The 24,103-nt window shown below is 45.0% G+C and overlaps 1 protein-coding gene across 1 annotated transcript in view; it reads right to left on the minus strand.

Annotated features, from left to right (window-relative positions):
* Window positions 1–24,103, minus strand: part of GLI3 (GLI family zinc finger 3) — a 580,106-nt gene that overhangs the window by 525,155 nt on the left and 30,848 nt on the right. Inside the window, exon 2 of the mRNA XM_060247667.1 lies at window positions 22,270–22,364. The gene's annotated coding sequence lies outside the window, so the exon portion shown is untranslated. The remainder of the gene's footprint in view (window positions 1–22,269; window positions 22,365–24,103) is intronic.

Here is a 24,103-nt window from a genome sequence, read left to right on the forward strand (position 1 = left end):
CGTTGCTTTCACAAAGTTTTCACGGCAGACTTTTTACGGGGTGGTTTGCCATTGCCTTCCCCAGTCATCTACACTTCACCCCCCAGCAAGCTGGGTACTCATTTTACCGACCTCAGAAGGATGGAAGGCTGAGTCAACCTGGAGCCGGCTACCTGAAAACTCAGCTTCTGCTGGGGATCGAACTCAGGTCATGAGCAGAGGGCTCCGACTGCAGTACTGCAGCTTTACCACTCTGTGTCACAGGGCTCATCTGCAAAGTAAAATAGTTACTCTTTAAGGAGTAATTTGCTGACACAAGAATCTAGTGCTTGTTTCAGATTTATCTGGGACTATTTTATCTGGGAAAGTAAAATAGTCCCAGATAAATCTGAAACAAGCACTAGATTCTTGTGTCAGCAAATTACTCCTTGAAGAGACATCTTCTTACCCAAAAAAATCAGCAAGCAAGACATGGGAATGGCAATTGGGCCAGGCCAGAAACATTACCAGTTCTGGTTGGAGACATTCTTGGAGATATCTCCATGTGATGCAAGGCAAACTGCTTTTTCTGGAGCGCATTTGTTCCAGTGGAGTGAGATGCTTGCCAGAGAATTCCCCTGTTGTTGACCCACAGCCCCCTCATTTTCAGATATAGTACTTCTGAACATAGAAGTTCCACTGAGCCCTGGTACCTAATAGCTGCTGCTGATTGACGTCACCTCTCCTCCACAAAATCACCATGTGCCCATTTGTGTGTGTGCGTGCATCTTTTAAAGAAACAAGTCAGTGCTGCCTAGAGGGATAAGGCCAGGAGGCTCTGGGTTCAAATCCCCACACACCCCTGGGCATAGCTGGGCAACCTTGGTCCATTCATTATCTTTCAGGCTAAACAGGGCTGTTGTGACTGTGAAAAACTGGGGGGAGGAGGTGGGCACTAAACTACCAGGAAGCAAAGTGAGATTTAGTGGAAGCAGAAGAGATGCCATCCCTCACTGCAAGCCCAATTTGGCTGAAGTCTGGGTTTGGAAGCCAAAAGGGCAGGAAGATGAGCCAGGCGCTTGCCTGGCAGAGCCCTGTGTGAGCAAGGGCACATTTCCATGGCCGCTGCCTCACTTCTGCTCCCATGCAGGGGGGCTTGCTGATGACGAGGAGGCAGGAGTCAGCCAGGCTCTGCCCCCATGTGAATCTGTCTCCCTCTTGCTGGTGGTGGTGGGGGGTGTTCTCAGCTTGGCGCTCTCCCCCTCTCTCCTTGGAAGCCCAACAAGGCTGGGGAAAGGGATTTCTCTCCCCTCAGCATTATGCACTGTGATCAGCATGGCAAGTTGGGAATCGCTCTTCCCGCCTTTTCTTTTCCTCTTCTCCTCTCAGAGCTATCAGAGCCAGGAGCTGCTGCTAAGAGTGTTTCTCTGCTCTGCACCAGTCCCCCTTCGCACGCCGCGTCATGAAGGCGGAAGCAGCCACAGTGGCAGAAGTGAAGGCAGCACTCAGTTTCTCCCCCTCTCTCTCCCCAACAATGGATATCTTATGCAGGAAGGCAATAGGGGAGCTCCAGAGCTGATCCCCCCCGCCAGCAGCTTGGAAGGGTGCATGGTTTGATTTTTGTAAAGCGCATCTTGCCATTAGTTTGTGAAGGGAAGCTGCTCACTCTGGCAAAGATTCTTCCCTCAGGTGGCACATGTGGGGAGGGGACACCTGTCGCCCCTGTGGCCAGAGGCTGCCCTAGGCAACAGCCTACCTTGATGACTCCCTAGTGCCAGCCTTGTACATAGGAGTCTCTGCATGCCTTTCATGTTCACTCACAAACTCAGCTTATTTTGCCATCCATCCTGGTGATCAGTTTGAGAGCCAGTTTGGTGCAGTGATTAAGTGCGCAGACTCTAATCCGGGAGAACTGTGTTTGATTCCCCACTCTTCCACATGGACACACACTGAGCCACGAATCACAATTCATGCATGGATCGGGCCAATTTGTGGTTTGTTCTGAATCAGTCCAGACCTGATTTCATCAATTCCAAGCAATGCTGTGGGTGGACTTCTGGGAGGCCTAGAAACACCCATAGAAGCTTGATTGGCAGCTCTGGGATCACGGAACTCCCATTCTGTAGCGTGAAGAGTTGTTGTGAGACCTGAAGCCGAGCTTTCCTGCGGGCACCTGCTTTGGAGGACTATAACTTGGACATTCCAAATCCAATCTTCACCAAACATGGAGGGGAGGTAGAGGAGAGCTTGCTGAAGATTCCTGTTGAGTTTTATACCTCCTGAACCAAACTAGCCAACAAAACATGAACTGGGTCAGAAATCAAACAAATCATGAAAAGAAATGAACCACTATTTTCCCCAGCTTGTACCCATCCCTACTCCACATGCAGCTGCTGGATAACCTTGGGTCAGCCACAGAGTTGTTCTCTCAAGAGCAGTTCTCGAAGAGCTCTCTCAGTTCCACCTACCTCATAGTGTGCCTGTTGTGGGGAGAGGAAGGAAAGGAGATTGTAAGCTGCTCTGGGACTCCAAGTGAAGGACAGGGTATAAATCCAATCTCTTCTTCTCAAATAGCTGTTGCTCACTCACACTGGCATAAAAACCATGCAATGTACTCTATTCAATGCTGGCAATTTAAAAGTTGTGTCTGATGGTGTGGGCACGTACAATAAGGGGGCAAACTGTAATAATGCCTTATTTATACAAGTTGCTCCACTTAATAACCATGACCACAGGGAATACTTATTTTTATTCTTTTAAAAAATATGCCACTTTCCCGAAGAATTTGTCCAAGCTCCCTCACAAACCAATGCAGAAAAAATAAAACAGTATAAAATAATTAAAAGCCCAATCCTTAAAAACCCACTAAATAAATAAAATTGCTTTGTTCTTAGGCTGAGAAAAGGCACAGTGACCGATCAACTACTGTGCAAAAGTACAAGGCTGTTTGGCATAGTGTTATGCTTGAGACAGATTTCACCAGGGAACATCAAGGTGATCCTATCACGAATCTGCCTCATGCGTAAATGGAGGAACTTCAAACAAGCTATGGCCACCACAAAGTTCTCAGCATACCTAGCCTAAGGGATGCAACCCTGCACTCCACTATTAATACATCAGGCCTTCTGAAGTCCTTAAGATTTACCCATGCAGAACCAGATGAGAGGTCGATGGCTGAAAAATAAATAAACTGGAATGCATTGCAATCCTAATTCAAAACTGCAAGTGCCCAGCTAATTTAGTGCGTGTGTGTGTGTAGAAGGCTTAAGCCATAACAAGATCCAGTACATAATTGTAAAGGATAGAACTAAATTTTCCTGATCAATAAATGGCTCAGCAAGATCATCTTCAAGGAGCAAGCAGGTGCGAGGAGGTACGTATGGGTCACAATACCAAAAAGGTTTGCCTGCATGTTCTGTTCCCACACACATCACTTTCTCCACACCTCCTTCGCCTCTAAAGTTGCGACTTGGGGAAAAAAGGAGAGTCAGCATTCCTCAGGGGATTAGATCTGGCCTGTGGCTTCCTGCTTTTGATCCTCACTTTAGAAAACCTGAAATCCAGACTTAAGTTCTGTCTCTTCGGATCATTCCTCACCCTGTCACCAGTAGCTGGACAGGAGATACCAAAATAGACAGATTCCCCCCCACCCCCCCCCCCACACACTTTTGAATTACCTTTTACTTTTTACTTAAATGGATCAAATGATCCCCAAATGCCCCCTAAGCAGCTTGACTGCTATGAAACCAATGTAATTCTCTAGCTTTTGTGAGCTTTACAAACAGTGAATAGTACTTGATTGTCTCTGCTGAAAACTGAGGGCAAGAGGGACTTTCACCCTTACTAGAGAGCAAAGTGTAGTGGTGGCATAAAATGTCTGGGTCAGTATCATGCAGTTAGAAGAAGGCCACAGATTTATACCCCACCCTTCTCTCTGAATCAGAGCCTCAGAGCGGCTTACAATCTCCTTTCCCCACAACAGACACCTTGTGAGGTGGGTGGGGCTGAGAGAGCTCTCATGGAAGCTCCCCATTCAAGGACAACCTCTGCCAGAGCTATGGCTGACCCAAGGCCATCCCAGCAGGTGCAAGTGGAGGAGTGGGGAATCAAACACGGTTGTCCCAGATGAGAGTCCACACACTTAACCACTACACCAAACTGGGTCTCTTTTATGTGGCAAGTGATTGAACTGGCAAGTTATGTGGCAAGTGATTGAACTGCATGAGCTGATGACATCAGGATACTGCTGCCAATTAGCAGTTATATACCTGTAGATTGCTAACTATCAGCCATTGCTGCCACCATGTAAAACTTGCTGCTCACTGGCAGCAGCTATGTAGACAGATCCAGGTGAGCAGCTGTGTTGGTCTGAAGCAATAGAACAAAGTTGGAGTCCAGTAGCACCTATTTTGGGGGACTTCCCATCAACTTTTCTGCAGATGAAAGAAGGAACCAACTTTTCTGCAGGTGAAAAAGGAATGCTGACCCTCCACAAAAGGTTATGATGAGAATAATGGGATCTCCATGTATAAATCTCATCTCATGGGGAATAAGGGCTGTAGTAAGCAGGGGAATTTTACAAGACTAAGTTAAAAAGCTGGCTGGATCCAACCCTATATCTTTTACATAACACAGCAGAAAGCTAACAGAAGTTAAGGAAAACAAAACAGAGATAAGGTTCCGAATGGAGGGGTCAAAATTAATTATCTGTCGACTATTATGCATAAGGTCAGGTTCTATCACCCATTGCTGCATGGTGATCTCCATCCCGACAGAGGAACACACACACACACCCCGCCAAGTTCAGGCACCCTGAGTCCAAGGTGTACAGTACCAGGAGCTTGGCTTAAAAATCCTATTTTGATATCTGGCTCACCATCCCATAATTCAGATGTTTAAGACCTATATATTCCATAAGAAGAATAGTCCTTTATTCTGCAGAGAAAAAGCTGGAGGCTTTGCATGATGTTAAAAAAATCCCATATGGTTGTTAGAATTATCAGCAATCTTTCCTGAAAACTCCCAATCTTGGTGTCTTTTCCAGATCTGCTTTGTGAAATCTCAATTGCTTCTTTTTCCTCCTTTCTCCTTGCTTCCCCCCCCTGCATTTCAGCCACCTGCAGTTGCAGCCCTTCCCAAGGGTCTCCCCCAGTTCTGGAAACTATTTGTCTTGGCAAAGGGCTATTTTATTATCTGACACCTTATGGAAAATGGTGTCAACTCAGTGCCTAGTAAAAGGCAAGACAGGCAGTCTCACACTCACTCCAGGTTCGATTTTGTGCGAGACTCAAGCATGCTTCACTTGGTTCCCAGAGTCCTCCCCCACGCCGTTTGCCATCATGGCCCAACTGCAGGGAGACAGCTGCCAGTTGTTGCTCAGTAGCTGGTCAGATCTCAGTAAATGTTTGTCAGGCTGACCCCCTCCCCTCCAAAAAAAAAACACAACCCTGAAAGTGAACCCCTTAAATTACATTTGTTGAAAGATCCTCGATGTCTGTTCCTACTTTGCCTTTTATTCACAGCTAGGAAGCACTACTGTAAAGCTTTCTCAAACCTTCTCATCCTACCTCATGGCTAATGTATATCAACTGGATTCCAGTCTGTCTACCGTTTGTTTCTGAGGAGAACAGCTACTGCCTGCTTTCTGTGCAATGATATGGAAAAGTTAACTCACTTTTTCTGAGGAGAACAGCTACTGCCTGCTTTCTGTGCAATAATATGGAAAAGTTAACTCACTTTTTATTTCATTCAAAGACTGAAACCGTTTTGGGTAGGCAATACTGTAAAATATTGTTATATATATTTTAAAGAGCACACTTTTTTGTTGTCTGTTTGTTTTTTGCTAGGTGGGAAGATAGTTTTTTCTAGGAACCAGTTGGAAGGAAAGGCTGATGTCTGGTTACCCCAATGAGGTTAAGAACCCATCTTATTGGTGGAATTTCCTGCCCACATTGCATATGCATCCATGGTGGAAAGTGCAGTCAAGTCATAGCTGACTTATGGTGACCCTGGAGAGGCGTTCAAGGCAAGAGAGGTTCGGAGATGGTTTGCCATTGCCTGCCTTCACATCATGACCCTGTTATTCCTTGGAGGTCTCCCATCCAAATACTGGCCAGGGCCAACCCTGCTGTTTGGTATAGTGGTTAAGTGCGTGGACTCTAATCTGGGAGACGTGGGTTTGATTCCCCACTCCTCCACATGCACCTGCTGGTGTGACCTTGGGTCAGTCGCAGTTTTCACAGAGCTGTTATCTCAAGAGCAGTTCTCTGAGAGCTCTCCCAGCCCCTCCCACCTCACAGGGTGTCTGTTGCAGGGAGAAGAAGAGAAGGAGATTGTAAGCCACTCTCTGAGTGAAGGATAGTGTATAAATCCAATCTCCTCCTCCTCCTTGATCTCACAAGATTGGGTTAGCCTGGCATATCCAGGTTCAGGGCTGCATACACTTACGGCCACTTTAATCATCATCATCATTTCATGTTATTTTATTTACTTCATCTACACCCCGTCTTTCTACACAACAGGGACACACAGCAGCGTGCAGCCTTCTCCTCTCTTCCATTTTATCTTCAGAACATCCCTGTGAGGTAGGTTAGACTGAAAGGGTGACTGGCTCAAAGTCACTCAGCAAGCAGAGCGGAAGCTAGAACCTGGGTGTTCAAGGCTGTAGACCGACAATCTGACCACTGCACTATACTGGCTCTCAGAGAAGACTCTTAAGAACTGAAACCATGCCCTAGAAAGCCCAATTCACATTAAGGGAGGAAGTGTAGGCGATGCCCAGATCTCATGCAAAATAACAAACAAAGGATCAGCCAGAGACCTGTCGTATGCCCAAGAGCTCAGGTTCATATCCGGAATGTGCTTACTTCCTTACTGAGAGTATTAGGTGGAACTGAGAGTGAAGCACTGAAGTGATCAAAGGAAGTGGGTCAACTATATTTGAAACTGCTTGCCTCAGACTTTCCCACCCTTTGAGTGGGGTTCTGATTCATCATCATAGCACATGCTTTTAAAGCAAAAGGATCCAAGTTTGATTCCTGGTGTCTCTATTCCAGTGTGTCTCTTCTACTCCATCTGCAGTAGTAGGTGCTAGAAAAGTTAGTAGCTTGTCTTTTCAGGTTGATAGCACAACCACACGTATCCATATGATACGTGCTACTCAAAAGTATTCACAGCTGACTTACTTCCTCTGCACCTATCCATAAACAGCTCTCTTCTAGTTGAGATTTATTGATGATGTTTCCACCACTTGGACTTATGAGACATTCCACCAAGACCTCACCAGCTTTTACCCCACCTTCAACCTGACCCTGGACCACTCCTAGGGTTGCCAAGTCCCCCCTGGCCACTGGCGGGGGATGGGCGGGTTAGGGTTATCAGATTCAGAATGGGACGCTCCTGGAGATTTGGGGACAGAGCCTGGGGAGGGCAGGGGCCTCAGTGGGGTACAATGCCACAGAGTCCACCTTCCAAAGCACCCCTTTTTACCAGGGGAACTGATCTCTGTAGTCGGAAGATGAGCTGTAATTCTGGGGGATCTCCAGGAGTCTGGCATTCCTAAAGTCCACACAACAAGTTCATCTTCTGGAACCACATTACAGTTACATAGTGGACAGTTAAGTGCTGCTTTGTCCATAAAAATCCACTAAGTATTACAGATATTTGTATGCTTCTAGCTATTTTTTTTATTTACCACATTTTTATCTTGCCCTTCCTCCAAGACATCACGTATCATTTTCACCTCCTCCATTTTATCTTCACAACAATCCTGTGAGGTGGATTAGGTTGAGAGAGTTGAGTGGCCTCAGGCTACCTACTAAGCTTCTTGGTCTGTGGGAACCAGGATTTGAACCTGGGTCTCCCATATTCTAGTCTGATACTCTAACCACTACACTATCCTGCTTCCTAGAGCATGTCACACTGTATTGTCCAGACCTCAACTTGACATCCTCAGCTCCTGCTTCTGTGCATCTCCACAGAGGTAAAGTTGGGTTTGCCACTTGCCAGTCTCCTGATGTGGCAAGGAGAAAAAAAGGTACCGCCTCCATGTAAGGTTTACAAATGTACTTTTAAAGTGATAGAATTTCACTCTAATGACTTGGAACAATACAATTATTATTTTTCAAAGGATCAAAACCACAGCAAATTATTACAAAACACGACAATCAACAGAGAGTGGGACATAAAACCTTTAAGTCCAACAGGTAAAGTTCAGAGTATTCACGCATTCATTTTCTCAGGTAAACATCCACAACTCCCGCAGTAGAAGAAATTCCCAGACTCTAGTCCAAATCCAATTCTCTCATGTGCAGTATATGAATTTTCAAACATGCAGCTAGATGAGCCCTTCCGGAACTTTCAAACCTAGTTTTCACTGAAAGCTTCATCTAAGCTTCACATTCAAGACAAGGCATTTCATCAGATCCAAACTCTTGGAAGTGCAAGAGTTTGGAGTTTGGATCTGATGAAATGCCTTGTCTTGAATGATCCTCACTTCTGTTGCCAGATCTCCTGATGTGGGAAGGGGATTCTCTGCCCCCAGCTCAGAAAAACAGCAGGAGAAAAATTAAAAATGGACCTATGGCATGATCTCACTTTCAGGAAAAAACCTGGAAGTGACATTACCACCTCTCTGGGAATCTCTGGACACCTAGTCTCATTTTCAAGTTCTAGACTCCTCCCTCCAAATCCTTCCTGAGGCTTTATCTTGCCATCCATTTTGAATGAGCTGCTCCAAACTGGGTTGCCATTCCCCAGATCAGGGCAGGGGATCCCCAGGTTTGAGGACTTCTGCCTGCCAATGGCCATCTGGTCTGTGGGGAAATCCCCACCCCTAAACTGCAGTGTCACCACATGATGATCCTCTGATTTGGGGGCAAAACTCTATGGTTTGATGCTGATTTTACCATGATGTTTTAGCCAAAAACCAGAGCGTCGCCCCCGATGTCACTGACACGATAATGTCACTTCTGGGGGATGTTGTTTACAATACTACAGGTGGCCAGATCCAGGTGGGGAAATCCATGGAGATTTGGGGATGGAGGACAGAGAACTCAGTGGAGTACAATGCCATACAGACTACCCTCCAAAGCATTTTTTCCAGGCGGAACTGATCTCTGTAGTCTGGAGATGAGATGTAATTCCAAGGGATCCTTGTGTTGCATCTGGTCCCTTACTGTTAGTCTTGTTTCTGACAATGCACAATTTTCCTGTTAACTACTGTATTCTGGACTATTGAAATCACCTGTAAACCAACTCTACAGTATACACATTTTAAGGAGAATACATTCCCAAGGGTGGAATTCTAGCAGAAGCTCCTTTGCATATTAGGCCACAAACCCCTGATGTAGCCAATCCTCCAAGAGCTTATAAGAAAGAGCCTTGTAAGCTCTTGGAGGACTGGCTACATCAGGGGTGTGCGGCCTAATATGCCAAGGAGCTCCTGCTAGAATTCCACCCTTGCATTCAACAATAGTGTCAGAGGGTATCTAAGTTGCCCAGCAGTAGAACAGCTAGATTTCAGTTGAGTAGCATCTTAGAGACAAACAAAACTTTTTGAATAAGCCCTCAAGAGTCAAAGCTCCCTTTGCCAGATACCTGAAAACTTATACTCCTCCCCCCCCCAAAAAAAAATCTTGTTGTCTCTAAGGTATCGAACATTCCAATCAAAACATGCACCAATGACAGCCACAAATGGGCAGCTTCAACATGTTTCTTCAAGCAGGTTTCACGATTCCACTTATTATAATGCTGTAAGGTGGTTTGTTGGTTGCCAACTTAAAACAAAAAGTTTCTTGTTTGCAGTGGTGAAGGGGAAAATGCAGGCAAACCTGCCATGTGGAAACCCTGTGGTCGCCATGCTGTGTCAGCAGATGCAGCTGTGGGGAAAGCACAGAAATCCGTTCCTGTGTGGGAAACACTATCATTTAATTTATTTATTTAAAACATATTTAGAGTTTGGGGTTCTCTTTCTGCATTCAAAGGGAAGAGCCTGTGGGGATACGGACATCCCACAGTGCTTCCTGTCAGGGTCTGCTGCAGTATTTTCAGGTGTTCTTGGGTGAGGCTTCCCAGTTCTACTTCCTATAGCTCCTGCGTTTCCACACCACCATTTTAAACTTCTGCTTTCCCCCAATTCCCAGCCAATCTCTGTTCTTCTTCCCCCCCTCCCCTCCTGCTCCCTCGACTCATCTTCTCCTCATGGATGAGGGCCCAAAGGGTTGGGTTTTTTCCTCCCTTCTGTTTTGCTGGACAAAGGGTTGGGTTTTTTCCTCCCTTCTGTTTTGCTGGACTAAGAAAAAACAGGGAGGGTTAAGAAGCTGTAGAAACATAACAGTAATATCTCCAAAGTCAAGGGGCATCCTTATGCAAGGTGAGTCATACCCAGGGCTTTTTTTTGGTAGGAAAAGCCCAGCAGGAACTCATTTGCATATTAGGCCACACCCCCTGATGCCAAGCCACCTAGAATTGTGTTCCTGTGCATTCCTGCTAAAAAAAAAAAAGCCCTGAAAGCAAGCAGAAAGCAGTGAGTGGGTGAAGGCACGGGCTGCAACAAAATAAGAGGAAGACAGAGAGAGGCAAAGCAAGGAGAGAGAAGGTGAGGTCCCATGGAAGGAGAAATTCCCTTCCTCTTCATAGGTCCTATTGCTTTTCAAGGCATTGAATTGCAGCAGGAAAGTTCCTTAATCTTTGGCCAAGTGTTGGAGTCTCTCAATCCAGAGTGTCAAATTGCGCCAGCTAACAACAAAGGCAGTGAGGATAGCAGAATCCAGGCAGCTATGGGGAATAATTGTATTACAGCAAGACTGGGGCAAGGATACTCCACACCCCAACTCTTCACAGCCTCCATGTCAGTACTGAGGAAGGTTATATGTCCTGACCAGGTTGTTTTAAATTGGGTCGAGCTTCAAGGAGAGAAATCGTTTTCATGGAACAGGGTCACCACAAGACTTGGCTATTGAAGCCACCAGCAGTTGGCAGGTGGGGGTGAGAACAAAAAGTGAAAATCTGGGATGTTTTCTCCATCATCCCAACTGATAGTCCCAGTTTCATAGTGTTCTGCCAGGTCCCAACAGATGCTGCGGTATTCGCTGAAGTTTTTTTCCCCAGTTGTGCAAAACACCCAAAATGGAACTATGCATCATAGCAACTGTTTTTAATGTTTTTAAAAATGTAACAAATTTGCTTCCAGCTGGGAAATGACATTTAAATAAATAACAGTAATCAGGGATGAGGAGACTGCTCATTCCCAGAGATTTCAGAATTTTCTGCCCCTTGTGCAATTATTAAAAGCGCAGAAGGCCTGGCCAGAAAAACCAGATGCAAGAAAACAAGCAAGACTCAAGCTTAAACTTGAGTTTTCCAGGGATGATTTTTGAAGTTGAAAACCAAGAAGAAATACTGTTTACAAATTGGAGGTATCCTCAAATCTTCCAGAACTGTATGTAAGAATCTTTTTCCTCTTTTCAAGTGTAAAGTATGAATAGGCACTTTTTTCTGTTCTGTCCTACCTTTTACCAGTAGACACCTTTCTAACTTTCTAGACTGGGACTTGCCCATTCTCTAACTGACATTCTTCAACAGCTGACTTCAACCTACATATGTTTGGGGGAGGGCGGCCTGAAAATCTAACTAATAAAAATCTAACTAATAATAAAACTTCTAACATGTATCTAATCATATCTGATTGAGCAGGGCTCTGTTTAAGGCTCTCTTTCCCATCATCAGAATTAGAAAACTGCTGTTCATTTTCAAGGAAAGCTCTCAGATGATTGCGGTATTAGGCTGAAGTCGTCTGAAGGTTTTTGTTTAAAGAAGGAAAATAAGTTTCTAGTTCTAATGATGGGAGAAATAATCATAAGGTGAGACCTGGGGTGCGGTCACACGTACCATTGGTGACGACACAGCTCCGTCTGGCTGACGGATTAAATGCGTTCGTTCAGATATGCACATCTGGCAATCGAGCGTCATCCGGGGTCATTCCGACTTGCTGCGGATCAGTGCCGCGTTAATTGGACAGCACATAAAGTCCGGCCCTTTTTCAAAACAGCGGCACAAGATTGGCTTTTTGTTGTTTGGACAGCTCACACGCAATATTGCCTCTCACCTTTAAAAAAAAAAAAAAAAAAGCCCTAGCAGACATGCTCATTGCCAGATCATCCGGGAATCTGAGGTGACGCTTCTGCTTCTCCAATCAACACAGGATCGGAGGGAGGGGGGAAAACGTTATCCCACTATTCAGAACAGGAAAAAATTCTTTTTTTTCAATGTGGAGGATTTCAAGATATCATTGTCACTGCCAATTTCTAGGAAAATAATTCCTGGCAGTTCCGTGGTTTGGATCAGCAACTTTAATTCTGGAAACTTTCGCCCTTCCCCCCCTGCCTCTGAAGAAAGTTTTGATTTCCCAGCTCCAAACAGTTGGGCACATGTTCAATAGACCCCCTCCCCTCCCAGAAATCATCATCTGATTACGCATGCTCCAAGAAATGAGTGTGATAGTATTGGATGTCTGATCGCGCACAACAGAATGAATCGCATTCTTGGATGCTCGTCTGAACTGCCCTGCATCGAATCAATATTCAGCAGTTCAGATTTGAGCGCTACACACACGCTTTTAATGGTACGTGTGACTGCACCCCAGATGGATCAGTCTACACCCTAGTACAGTGTCCCATTTTCAGCAGTTGCTGGACAGCCCACATAAGTCTGTGAAGCCCAGAAAATGGAGTATGAGGGAAAAGCTTTTCTTTTCATGATTGTTCCCAGCTTCTGGTAATTTAGGGTAGACTGCCTCTGCACATGGAGTGCTATTCTTGGTTATAGAAAAAGAAAGGAAAAGTCCCCTGTGCAAGCCCCAGTCGTTTCCGACTCTGGGGTGACGTTGCTTTCACAACGTTTTCACGGCAGACTTTTTATGGGGTGGTTTGCCATTGCCTTCCCCAGTCTTTTACACTCCCCCCCCCCCAGCAAGCTGGGTACTCATTTTACCAACCTCGGAAGGATGGAAGGCTGAGTCAACCTTGGGCTTCCGCCAGAATCGAACTCAGGTCGTGAGCAGAGAGTTCAGACCACAGTACTGCAGTACTGCTGCTTTGCCATTCTGCGCCACAGGGCTGCTTAATTCTTGGTTATGCTCATTAGTAAAATGCCTGTCCACCAGACATTTTTCCAACCCTTTCAAAAGTCATTAAAAGAGTGACTTCCGGGGTTGGAAAATGGCGAGTTGAGTTGCTTTTCCTAACAGGGGCAGGCTGGCACTTCTGTTCAGGGTAGTAAAAGGCAAATTAATGCCTTCTGCCTACATTTCTCAGCTAGAGAATTGTCCAAGATATGCACAGATACTTTGAGGAGAATTATCTTGGCTGAAAGGGAGTCCCGGGGGGGGGGGCTCCTTTGAGGCTTTGAGGGATCTCCGGAGAGAAGTTGCATATTCAAAAGTACATTAAAAGAGGTTCAGGAAAGCAGCCTTTCAGTAGCTTTGTCTTTCTTGTAAAAAGTGCAAGCACCAAGTCGTTAACGACCCATGGGGTAACGTCACATCAGGACATTTTCTTGCCAGACTTTTTGTTTCAGGGTGGTTTGCCATTGCCTTTCCCAGTCATTTACACTTCACCCCCAGCAAGCTCGGAAGGATGGAAGGCTGAGTCAACCTTGAGCCAGTTACCTGAACCCAGCTTCCACCAGGATCGAATTCAGGTCATGAGCAGAACTTGAACTGCAGTACAGCAGCTTACCACTCTGTGCCACAGGGCTCCTCTTTCTTGTAAACCAATATACAAAGTAACATTCAAATAGAACCATTTGAAATTGTGGGATGGTGCCTGTTTTACAAAGTATGTCCTTGACTATGTGGAGTTGTCATGTCAGAGATTCTACTGACATCAGAAAATCTTGAATGCTAATTCTTGGAAGTAAGCTGACATGTGTCTGATCTCTAGAAAATTTCTGATAGTTTTGTAAAAAGTTTGTCTTTATCCGAAAAATACATCAAACCAAGTGATATATCTGGAGTCCTGGTCTCTGCCTGATTTTTGCAGTGGACTTGCAACAAATATTATTTCTGCATAATTTTTGCATTGGACTTGCAAATATTGCATATGGAAATTTGACTGGACTTTTCACATAAATTGTTAATGAATTTATTGTATATTTTGTTGTGCAATTTGGAATTTTCTGGTAGTAATTTTGTGAGAGGTTAGAAAAATAACTAAATAAAATTGTCTTTTATAAATGTCTTTATTGTTATTCTTAGCATCTTTTTAATAGTAGTTTTATTATCTGACTGTATACTGGTTTACAAGAAAGTCAAAGCTGCCGAAAGGCAGAAACTCTTATCAGAGTTTCAACCAGGGCTTTTTTCCCTGGGGGAATGCGGTGGAATAGAATTCTGGAACCTCTTTGTGGAAACAAAATTCTCAAAAAAAATATTAAAAGTTAATGAGGGACACGTGTGTGTTTCTCCTTCATTTCCCTCTTGAGAGTTCCAGCACTTCTTTTTCCAGAAAAAAAAGCCTTCGTTTCAACAGCTTCACCTGTTTCTTGAGAAACACAAGTGACATGCAGGACTTCTTTTGAACAGGAACACACAGGAACATAGTTCCGGCTGGTGTGGTGTTAGGAAGTGTGGCCTAATATGCAAATTAGTTCCTTCTGGGATTTTTCTACAAAAAAGCCCTGTGTGAAACAATGGTGATGTCAGGGGTGTGGCCTAATATGCAAATGTGTTTCATCACTGGACAGTGGATGTGGAGGATGGAACTTTCTGGGCTGTGGGCATGGCACAAGAGTTTGTACAAAGAAAACGAAAGTTCAGTTTTGTACCTGAGGAAGGGATTTGGGCTGTAGGCTTTCACAATGGTCAGTACAGAGCTCTGACTTCACCTCTTGACCTTCTGTATCTAAATAGCCCCCTTAACAAGATCCAGGTTTGTCTGGACTATGAAGGAGAGATTGTCGCTTTCTCTGATGCTGAACAGCAGTGTCAGTTCTATTGCTTCCATTCAGCAAACTCTGGGGGAGAAACAACTCTTTCCTTTCTTCCACGTTGGGGGCATAAAGACTACCCTTTCCCTATGTTAACTGCATTGTCTCCTGCAAATCTGTTTCTGTTTAAAGTGAACTGCCAACCCTTCCAAAATGAAAGAACAACAAAATATGTGCCTAATGCATTTTCCATATTAAGTTCAACTTTTGCTAAAGTTTTATTTGTTTTGCCAGTTTCCTTCTTATCCAGGTTTCTGTACATTCTGAATGAAACTGGAGGTACAAAACTACATTCTAGGTGAAAACATGTGCAAGATAGGGTGGGATATTTTTCTCTGGTGTGTCATCTGTAAAGGCCTTACACTAATGGAACCTCTACCTGTTTCTGTAGGCAAAAGCTTAGCTTGTCTTTCTGAGCTTAGCCAGTAGACTACTGTTTCTCATAAAAGATCTCTTTTTCAAAAGTAGTGATGTTCTGAACCACCTAGTCTTAAAGACAGAAATGTAGTCACCATTTAAAACAACTAGGAAATCCAGCTTTTAATGAGAACTTTTGACTGGATTTACTCGTATCTGGGTATAGGTGAAGGAATATAAAATGTATGGACCTTGTGTCAGTTTTGAATGCTGCGCATATTATTAGCAAAGACACGGGAGTGGTGATCAGGAATGAATTAGGGCCCTGCTTCCAGGTATTTTGCTGTACAAAGCTGCAGTTGCCAGGAATATGCATGTGCCACCCTCATCTGATATGAGACATTAATTTTGCATGTGGATATTGTATGCTTAAACACAGAGAGTATTGTAGGACACATCTATGAGTCATGAGGAAAGCAAGGAGTTTATCTAAGCTAAACTCTAGCATCGGAGATGGAAGAAAGATACTAGAAGAAAGAGTGATATCTATTTATCCATTTTGGAATAGCAAATGCATGAGAGATCCCCATTGCTTGTGTTTATTGGAGACCTGCTTTATGTCTTGCAACTTCTTATATTCTGGAGGGGGGAATTAAACTGTTGGTTTCTTCAAGGGTTGCCAGACTTTGGGGGTGGAGCCAGGAGCAAGGTTGCGACAAGCACGATTGAACTCCAAAGGCAGTTCTGGCCATTGCATTTAAAGGGACTGCTCTCCTTTAAAAGCTTTCCCTTCACTGGAAGTAATGGAGGATGGGGGAAATAACAGAGGATGGGAGCTCACAGAACTGGACCCCCTGGTCTAAACTTTTTGAAACTTACGGAGGTGTTTTGAGGAGAGGCACCCAATGCTATGCTGAAAATTTGGTGCCTCTTTCTCAAAAAACAGCCCTCCCCAGTCCCAGATACCCACAGATTGATTCTCCATTACACTCTATTGGGACCAGTCTCCATAGGATATAATGAGTGACCAGCAGACATTCAACCCCTTTCCTGCTTTCTGATAATCCTGAAGCAGGGGGAGAGCCTCCAAACTGGGGAATTCCCTGCCCCGCCCCTCCGGGAATTAGCAACACTAGTTTATTCTCTACCATAACAATGCATAGAGATTAGGCTATAAGTTTTATTTTAGAAAACACTTGATTTTTTTATAAATAGCATCTGGATGAAAAATGAACAGGTGAGAAGCAAATTTTGAGACCACCTTGACTCTCTGAATACTTTACAATCTTTCCATGTGACTTCCAAAAACTTAATAAATGCTATTTGTCCTGGGGGGGAGGGCGAGTACATTAAATGAACCCTGCCGGATCAGACCAAGAAGGCTCATCTAGCTCAGCACCCTGTTGCCAGTAGGAAGTCAGTAGGAAGTCCATAGGCAGGGAACAGAAAGGACAACTATCTCTGTTCTTTCTCCTTAGCATGTCATATACAGGGGAATATTTCCATGGGAGATGGAGGCCATCGCAGGTAATACAATAGATCCAAAACACAGGTTGCCTTGCTGGCAAAACATAAATGTCCTTTTTCTCCAGCTTTCTCTTGGGAAAGCAGACTATCCTGATGAATGTAGAACATATGAATATATGAAGCTGCCTTATACTGAATCAGACCTTTGGTCCATCAAAGTCAGTATTGTCTTCTCAGACTGGCAGCGGCTCTCCAGGGTCTCAAACTGAGGCTTTTCACACCTATTTGCCTGGACCCTTTTTTGGAGATGCCAGGGATTGAACCTGGGACCTTCTGCTTCCCAAGCAGATGCTCTACCACTGAGCCACCGTCCCTCCCCAAGGTGCTACTTCCTTCCGAGGTCAGTAAAATGAGTACCCAGTTTGCTGGAGGAAGGTGTAGATGACTGGGGAAGGCAATGGCAAACCACCCCATAAAAAGTCTGCCATGAAAACATTGTGATGCAACATCACCCCAGAGTCAGAAATGATTGGTGCTTGCACAAGGCACTTCCTTTACCTTTTTTTACTTCTTTGGTTTTTATTGCCCAGAAACTAACAATCCAGAGGCAGAATGTTTCTGAACATGGAGGTAACCACCCATTCATATGAATTATAGGTTCAGCAACTTGAATCCCAGGGATGATATTCGTAGATGGAAGGAGAAATGACTTTCAGCAATATCCCCCACCATGTTAAACCTCCAACTCTCCCTGTGCTATTTCTGAGGGTCTCCTTTTCCCCAGGAGCAGCTTTGGTGGGGATGTAATCTGGGCTGCAGCAGGAAGGAGAAACAGAGATTGAACTGAGGGCCTTCTACATGCAAATCATGGGCTCTAACCATTGAACATAGGTCCTACTCTCAGTTATATATTCATTACGACACCAGCTGTTGTTACCTATGCACAGACATACTATTCTTCTCTGTTGGCTCTCCTGGATCTCTAGCACAGAAGTCTTTCTCAGTGCCTGGGATCCTTTTAACTGGCAGTGCCGGGGACTGAATTGGAGACCTTCTAAACGTGCTCTGCCACTGAACCGCAGTTCTACACATTCTAAGCAGACTTCAGGCATCTCCTGACCAAACTAGACATGATTGCACATGGGTTGGGGTTGGAACACTAAAGCCACCTGGTGAGTTAATGGCAGAGATAAAAAGAAAGGATGGGCATCCTGATTCATAGCCTCTGTGCCAGCTCCTTGCATGTAAGGACTCTTGACATGAGATAACAGAGGACCTTGTAGTTCATGCTTTTCACTGCCCAACCATAGCAGCTCTTGTATAGTCTGAAGTTTTTCCTCCTTGCCTTACAGATTGTATTGACTGACAGTTTTGAATTCACAGAGCTCAAAAACTTCAAGGCCAGACAATCTCAAGAGTAACCCCCTTGGACTATGACGGTTCCTTCCTCTGCAATAATGAAGCCCTTCTGGAAGACCCCATTGTACCAATAGGCTACAGACTGCAGATTTATACCCAGCCCTTCTCTCTGAATCAGAGACTCAGAGTGGCTTACAAGCTCCTATATCTTCTCCCCCCACAACAGACACCCGGTGAGGTGGGTGGGGCTGAGAGGGCTCTCACAGCAGCTGCGATAGCTATGGCTAACCCAAGACCATTCCAGCAGCTGGAAGTGGAGGTGTGGAGAATCAAACCCAGTTCTTCCAGATAAGAGCCCACGTACTTAATCACTACACCAAACAGGACGTACTTGGAGATCTGCCAGTCCTAACCTCTAAGCAGGATCGGATCTATATGTTTTCTGAGGGGGGGGGGGCAAAATTCAAAAATGACGCCCCCTTATGGGCCATTCTATCTTATGGTCCCATAGAATACAATGGACTCCATACCCAATTTGGCGCCCCCCCTCCATCAGCGCTCAGGGCAAGCACTCCCCTCTGCTCCCCCCCCCAGATCCGGCCCTGCCTCTAGGCAGTGATACTCCTCCCAGGGGCAAAGCCAAGAAGATGTTGAGGAGTAGCTGTTGATGTCAGCATCTAGTCTGATGGGGTTTTGTTGGAAAAAGCCACTGGCTCCAAAGAAGAATGACATGGAAGCCAGCAGCAGCTCTAAGGAGACCAAGGCAGTAGGGTATCAGTCCTCCTTTGCTGTTTGTTCCTGGCTTCTTTTATTCAAAGACAGACTGCTTTTGTATACAGAAGCTCTATTTAGCGCTCCAGAAAGTTCAGTCTTCCACAAATGCCCCTCATCCATAGGCCAAGGTGACTACTTTGCTCAATCCCAGAAGGGTGGCAAATTTAGTTCTAGCAAAAATCAGGGGCTTAGGGTATCCTAAAAACTGCTCCACATATTTAAGCTGCTGAAAGACTGTCTTCTGTGTGCGATATATGAAATCTCAAGGATGTCAACTTTTATGCTAGCTTTTATCATATAAAGATAAACTTTGAAACTTGCTTGAAATTTTTTAGCCAGTTAGTGTGCCAAGAGAAGATCATTGTTTAAAGCCCAGATTAATAACTCTTGTAGAACTACAAAATAATGTTTGTATATACACATCCATGCTACAGTCACCTCGAGGCTGGACTACTGTAATGCCCTCTACATGGGGCTACCCTTGTGCCGGACCCGGAAGCTGCAGTTGGTGCAGAACGCTGCTGCCCGGCTATTATTAGGGCTCCCTAGATGGGAGCACATTCGGCCGAGGCTCCAGAGTCTGCACTGGCTGCCAGTAATATTCCGAGTCCGGTACAAGGTGTTGGTCATCACCTTTAAAGCCCTATATGGCCTAGGACCTGCCTACCTTAGGGACCGTCTCTCCCCACACGTTCCCCAGAGAGTACTACGCTCAGGCTCACAAAACCTGTTGGTAGTCCCCGGGCCAAAGGAGGCCCGTCTAAAATCCACCAGGGACCGGGCCTTCTCAACAACGGCACCTTACTGGTGGAACCAGCTGCCGGAAGAGGTACGGGCCCTGCGGGATCTAGGGCAATTCCGCAGGGCCTGTAAGACAGTCCTCTTCCGGCAGGCCTATGACATTAACTGACAATGAAAACATCCTGGATGGAACAAAATGTATTTATAGGCCGCCGGTTTTAATTATCCTATTTTATCCTGCTTTTTATTAACCTATAGTTTAATTGTATTTTAAATGTTTCAATCTGAAGTTGTCTAATTTATCATGTTGTAAGCCGCCCTGAGACACTTAGGTGAGAAGGGCGGGGTATAAATCTTAATATAAATAAATAAATAAATAAATACAGCTGGTGCCACTGCCTTTGGAACCCTGTGTATAATTCAAAAAGGAGCCTGTAGAGCAGTGAAAGGTGCAGACAAGGTCAATCAAAAATGATCCAAATGTAGGAATTCCTTCCCTTTGAGAAAAGGCTAAAGAGTTTGGGGGCTTTTCAGTTAAAAGAAGGAGGACTAAATGCAGGTGGGAAGTAGGTATGGCAACCACCTGGCTCAGGTGGGAAATTGTCCAAGGAAGGGCCTTCCCACCTGCCCTCATCTCTCAGGCTGGAGGAAAAAACCAGTGGGGGCAGGAATGATGTCAGACTCTCCCTATATTAATACCATGGAGTTCATGGAGCATCAGTTGATATGCTGACATCATATCTGAGTGTTTTGTTGGATGCAACACTGGCACACCGTATGATGTCATTCTCACCATTTGCGTGGCCCTCGAAGCTCCCAGGAATCCTTGGCACCCTATTTGAAGTTAGGTGCCTCTAAGCTAGATTTAGTGATCTCACCTAGATATCTCCAACAAGGGAACAACGGCAAAATTCACCACATTGCTTATTTGTCTTCCATCCCCAAAGAGGAATGCTGATAGCATCTAACTGGAAAGACAGAACTGGGATATGTTTAAGGGCATCTGCTAAATATATCTATGACATTTATTTATTGAGGCTTGCTTAAAAGGGGCCTCTCCCTGGCTCTAGGCACATCCAAACCCTTTTTCAAAAAATCAAGGCAAGTTCCGTGTGGTTTGGACCAATGCCAAAGTACTTTTCTCTGCACACCCAAACATAAATTTCTTTGCACTGTGCCACCTTCACCCAGTCAGCCCTCTCCACTAACAATGCAAAGGAAATGAAGAGGTTAGACGGCGAAATGGAGAGCTGGGCAGACTGCTGATGCTTCCAGGAAGTTACCAACCACAACTCACTCTGTCTCTGTCTATCTGTCTGTTTGTCTGTCTGTCTGTGTGTGTGTGTATGTACACACACACACATATAGCTCCCAGACTAAACTGAGCCTGCCAAATCTATCTTGAAGCTAATTTTTATGACTTAGTTACATAAACCTCTAAAAAAAGGAAGGTTAACGATGGAAACATTGACATAGCCCTAATGAGGGCAATTAGAACCAGGCAGCCGAAAGACTGCATAGGAAAACGAGTGACTAACCAAGACAGGGAGGAAGAAGACAAGCCCCTTCGAGAAGGCCTCCAGCTTCTTTCATAACTATATATTATGAAGACTGGTTTCTAGAGCACCTTTAGTCACTGGCCATGATACGTGAAACAAAACTAAAGGCAGAGACTATGCTTTAAGGCAGAAACTAGATGGGATGGTAGTAACTAACCTGTGTCTGGATTCAGTCGTTGGCAAATTACTTAGGGATGTCAGCCTTCAGACAGGACCTGGGGATCCCCTGGAATGATAGCTCATCTCCAGACAATAGAGATCAGTTCGCTTTGAGAAAATGGATGCTTCAGTTCTATGGCATTCTACCCCACAGAGGTCCTTGTCCTCCCCAAGCTGCATCCCTGACTCTCCAGAAATTTCTCAACCTGGATCTAGCAAACCTCTCCCACATTCCCTGTTGGTGACCGGGGGAGGGATCTGGCAACACTCGGGCTCCTGACTCCAGGCTGGAACATTCCTGGAGATTTGGATCCCATGGAAAGTAGAGACTGAGGAAGGGAGGAATCTCAATGGGGTGTAATGCAATAGGGTCCACCCTCCAAAGCTGTCTTTTTCTCCAAGGGAATTGATCTCTGTAGTGTGGAGAACAGTTGTGATTCTGGGAGATCTCCAGGCCCCACCTGGAGGCTGGCAACTAAACTATAAAGTGGGGGTAGGAAACAGTAAGTTTTGATGTGTAGGTTGGACCTGCAGAAGGAGGGAGTTGAACTGTTTCCCCTAACTACATTTTCCCCTTCCCCAAAGTAAGATAGTGCTTGAAGTTGTTCACAATAAAACAGAAATCAGCATAAAAAACGTAACAAAGCCAGTGGCACAATCCCAACCAGGGCATCCAAATCAGCCACCAGCCTCTGACCTAAGCAATCTTCATAAAACACTTCTTAGGTTATAAACAAAACATAAAAAAAAACTGCTTTAAAATCTGCACCCCCTGTCAGTTACAAGCCAGTTCTGGCCTGGTGAGTGAAGGAGAGTAAGGGACGTGGCCTGGTGAGTCTCAACTGGAAGGGCATTCCACAGGTGAGGTGCCAGAACTGGAAGACCTGTCTCTAGTCCCCACTCGACTCACCTCTGCAGGTGAGGCCATGGAGAACAGAACTTGGGAAAAGGATCTCAACTGGCAGGCTGGACCAGTTAGGCTTCTTGTCCAGATGAAACACCCTGCTGGAAGAAAAACCAGCTGAAGAGAATTCATTAAGAAATCCAGGACTTTTTTTGTAGCAAAAGCCCAGCAGGAACTCATTTGCATATTAGGTCACACCACTGACGCCCAGCCAGCTGGAACTGTGTTCCTGCTCAAAAATAATCTAAATGCAAGGTAGGATTCAGTGCTCCAATCCTGCCCACCCATTCTGCAAGTTCACCCTCCCGATGGGACCTGAGGATACCCTTGAATTACAGATATATGGGGTATATCTAAACTACAGAGATCAGTTTCCCTGGAGAAAATACATGCTTTAAAGGTATTGTACCCCACTGTATCTATGGTATTATACCCCACTGAGATCCCTGATCTCCCTGGGCTTCACTCCTAAATCTCCAGTAGTTTTCCAACCTAGAGCCGGCCACCCTGTGGACCTCTCATCCCCCACCGGTGGCCAAAGGGGATCTGGCAACCCTATATCCAGTGCAGTCTGTGTTATGATAGGCTGATATTACACCTTTTGGCACCAAAAGACAAGGGAAGAAGAGAACCAGGAAAAATGAGAGGTGGCAGGGGGGGAGGTGGCTTTAATGCAGCACAATTAAAAAGCAAGATTTAAAGCAGATATTTAAAGATGTCAGTTGAGGGCCAGAAGGAAAGCAGGGGGTACAGAGTTCAATGGGCAACATCAAAGGTCTGGTGGATTAAGTTCTGAAACAGGCCCCAGTCTCTAAAATTCCTGCAGGAGCCCCTCCTTCCAGACCCAAATATCCATACATTCTTTGCAGCACATGTTTTCTAAAGGGATTCCTTAAAGGCAGAAATTCATCCTCCCCCTTACAGGCACATAAAAGCTACTTTGACCAATCTTAAATGGCCTTTCAGAACTAACATCTCCACCCTCTCTGTGAAACACATGGGTTTGGCTTTGTTTATAGGTCCATAGTTGTAGCTAGTCTGGGCCAGAACTACCTTAGAAGGCATCCTTATTTTTTATTTTTTAGACACTATTATGCATCTTTAGGAGCTATTATTATGCATGTTCCTAAATGTTCCTTGGTTTCAGATGCCATTGAACATGGTTTTAAGAAAAAAAGAGTTACATAATTTGTTTGCTTACATTCATGTACAGGGGAGGATTAGGAATATGTAAAATGAAGCCCTTTGTTCTTCAAACCATTTTTGAAAATATATTCATAACTCTAGATTCTGAAAAATAAGATTTTTACACAAGAAGCCGCTGTAATTATAATGAAAGTCCACCATAGCAATAACTGGGAGTTGCAGGGTTGAAAGAGACACTCAGGCAATAAGAAGATAAGGAAAGTACCACAAACATGGTGGATATGGGGTGGGGGTAGGGTTGCCAAGTCCAACTCAGGAAATATCTGGGGACTTTGTGGGTGGACCCAGGAGACTTTGGGAATGGAACCAGGAGCAAGGTTGTGACAAGCACAATTGAAGTTTTAAATGCTTTCCATTGGAAATAATGGAGGATAGAAGTACCTCTTTTGGGGCTCATAGAACTGGACCCCCTGGTCCAATCTTTTTGAAACATGGCAGGATTTTTGAGGAGAGGCACCAGATGTTATGCTGAAAATTTGGTGCCTCTACCTCAACAAATAGGCCCCCCAGAGCCAAAGATACCCATAGACTGATTCTTTATTATACTCTTTGGGAACCGGTCTCCATGGGGGATAACGGAGTGCCCAGAAGACACTCCCCCCACCACCACCTGCTTTCTGATAATCCTGAAGCC

Source organism: Heteronotia binoei, chromosome 10, assembly GCF_032191835.1.
Source record: "Heteronotia binoei isolate CCM8104 ecotype False Entrance Well chromosome 10, APGP_CSIRO_Hbin_v1, whole genome shotgun sequence".
Taxonomy (NCBI): Eukaryota; Metazoa; Chordata; class Lepidosauria; order Squamata; family Gekkonidae; genus Heteronotia; species Heteronotia binoei.